The 3256-nt window shown below is 31.2% G+C and overlaps 1 pseudogene; it reads left to right on the top strand.

Moving 5' to 3' along the window:
* The window catches only part of LOC106316355, a 6435-nt pseudogene extending 4622 nt beyond the window's left edge, over positions 1-1813 (top strand).
* The last annotated feature ends 1443 nt before the right edge of the window (positions 1814-3256 follow it).

The following is a 3256-nucleotide window of genomic DNA, read 5'->3' as shown; positions in this document are numbered from 1 at the left end:
TTCATGGCAGACTCAGGTTCATCCTTTGCGTCTGATCCCTCCTTTAGAAGCTTCTCGTCAGTGAGAATGGACTTAAGCCCAAGCACTCCAAAGTGAGCAAGCATCCTCACCTTCCACAGGGCGAAATCACCATCACCCTCGAACCGGTCAATATCCACACGTTCCTTCGAAGTCACCATTGAACAGGTAATGGATATGACTCTGTCTCTCTCTCCTAAGTAGCTTTAATAACCCGGAAGCTCTGATACCACTTGTAAGAGAATTTAGCTTAGGTTACTTAGGTTCCAAGTTAGTCTTAGATCTAGGTTTTAAACTGAAAGCAATGACACAGTCAATTTAACGAGTTCCCGGCCCTTGGCACGGTACGTCTCGTGGGAGAACTTCTTCTCCCAAACTTCACTAGATCAAAGAGACTCTAGAAACACCAAAGTAGTGTTCTAGATAGTTTGTTACACAAGTATCAAATACTCTTCACAAGAGAATACAACAAAGTCCTTAGATCAACTAGACTTAGGCCTAAGCTATTGATCTTGTATTGTTGTCTCCTTCCCCTTGCACTTCACCTTGATCTGAATACTTGTTGCTGTCTGCTATGTAACAACCTTCGTGTATTGTACGGCTTAACCTAATCAACATACTCACGTTATATTTATATGTGACTAAGTGTTTCAGATGGAGTGGGCCTGCGTGTTCTTGGCCCAAGTCATATCAGCATTGCTTCTGGCCCATCTGTCTTGCCGAAGCCCAAGCTATGTTCACAAATAAAAAATTGAAAACATGAACCCCAAATGGGGGTTCATTGATGTTCATGCTCTTATGTCTTTACAGTCATATTGGGTTATTGGAGGTGGCCTTCTTGCTCTTTAGAACATTCTTTACTCCTTCTCTTACCTTGTTATGGTACATACATTACATCTTCTCTGTATTTCAGAATACAAATACAATCAACAAGATATATTATATGATAACTCGAAATATTTATATATAGGCACACATAATGAGTCAATATCCATCTACTATCGTTGTAACGCTCGTACACAATGTTTGCATTGTCTGTGTGTGTGCATTCGTTAATCTTCTGGTTGAGAAGGATGACTCAAAGGCATGGATGATACGATTTGCAAAACCTTGATTAGCCTTGTAGCAACGGTAAGTTTTACATAAATATATATGTGACATAATATTTCATTGTAGATGTTTGTTAACTCACTCATGTTCTTATATTTTTTCATAGGGTATTTTGAATTCAGGATACTATATTGTACATACATGGGCAGTGATTTACAAGGGACCCGTGTATTTGTCAATGTTCAAACCATTATCTATATTGATCGCAGCCGCATCAACGACCATTTTCCTCAGCGAGTCCATCTACCTTGGAATGTATAAACATTTCTTTTGCTTCTCTTTTTCTTAATTTGGTTATGTTTTTAATCTTATTATGCTAATCTCATCTCTCAGTTTGCTTGGTTTATGTTTGGCTATATAGTTTGATAGGAGGAATATTGATATCAGTAGGATTTTGCATGGTGTTGTGGGGGAAGGCCAAGGAAGCCAAAGTGGACATATTAGGAACCATTGAGTCGTCTCCTTCACATGAGGCTCCTCTCTTGGGAAATTAAAAGATACCAACTGTGTTTTCTTTATTCTTCTGCTATATCTCTCTATTATATATTTTTGATCTATAATGTTCTTAGTTTGATTATTTATGTAATAAGAAGACCATGACTTCAATATCTGTCTCTCATAAATTCGATTATGCTTGGTTAATGTACAACCGAAAAAGTAAATCTTTATAACTCCAACAAATTGTATCCTGGTCTTTGTTTGTATTGTGTTAAAGACATTTTTCTGTGTAGTTGCTTAAAGATCTTTATAACTTTAACTAGAGTAACTCGATTCTTCTATTGTTCGTCATCTTGGTTTTAAATACGTGTTTATATGCTTTGTTCTTTTCAAAAAGTTCTGTTTGTTTTATTTCTTCTGTTGTGCTAGCTATTAGTCGAGTGGAGAAAACAAAATCTAAACATGGAATTAACTTGTCATTGATTACGAAATCTCACCAGTTTTTTTAAATCTAATCATGTTATTATGACTTGTTATTATCTAAATATAATCATGTTATGACAAAGTACATTTACCCCGTTATAATAACCTGTCCGAATATAACTTTAAAATAACTTTTCATATAACTTGGAACTAAGTTGTCATAAGGATTTTTAACGTTAAAACCCTTCAACTAAGTTTGTTTTGGGTAAAAACTCTCAAACTAAGTATTTAACGAAAAAACCCCCAAACTAACTTTATTTAATGAATTAAACCCTAGCAGATCATAATTACCGTTACTACCGGTAAATCTTTAGTTTAGGGATTTCTTCATTAAGTAAACATAGTTGAGGAGTTTTACCTTTAAAAATTGAAAAAAAAATCAAAAAATTTATAATATTATCTGAAAAATTAGTAACTGAAATTTTCAAAATTAACACTTTTAATTTTTTTTTGTAAATATATAAGTTTGATATGTTTTGCACATCAACATCATATATGTATAAATTTAAAATTTTAAAACCCAGAAAATATTGTAAAAAATTATCTAGAGATTTACCTGTAGTAAAATTACAAAAATGTTAAAAATGTAAAAGACAGAAAAAATATAATAAAAATTATATCTTATCTAGTAAAAATGTAATAAAGATTTACATGTAATAAAATTACTAAAAGGTTAAAAACGTAAGAAACAAGAAAATATAATAGAAATTATATCTTTTCTAATAAAACTGAAATAATAAATCTTTAGATAATTTTTATTATATTTTCTGAGTTTTTACATTTTTAATTATACATATATAATGTTGATTTTAAAAACACATCAAACTCATATATTTACAAAAAAAATTAAAAGCGTTAATTTTGAAAATTTAAGTTACTAATTTTTAGATAATATAATAAAATTTTGATTTTTTTTTTTTTAATGGTAAAACCCCTCAACTATGTTTACTTAATGTAGAAACCCTCAAACTAAAGATTTACCGGTAGTAATGGTAATTATGACCTGTTAGGATTTAATTCATTAAATAAAATTAGTTTCGGAGTTTTTTCGCTAAATATTTAGTTTGAGGGTTTTTACTCAAAACAAACTTAGTAGAGGGATTTTCGCGTTAAAAATCCTTGTCATAATAACTTGTTTCAAAATATCACCAGTTTTATCTATAAGAGCTACATGATTGATTTTTATTTTTTTTGACACATTTTTTTT

Source organism: Brassica oleracea, chromosome C9, assembly GCF_000695525.1.
Source record: "Brassica oleracea var. oleracea cultivar TO1000 chromosome C9, BOL, whole genome shotgun sequence".
Lineage (NCBI taxonomy): Eukaryota > Viridiplantae > Streptophyta > Magnoliopsida > Brassicales > Brassicaceae > Brassica > Brassica oleracea.
This window is presented reverse-complemented; position numbering and strand designations above follow the sequence as displayed.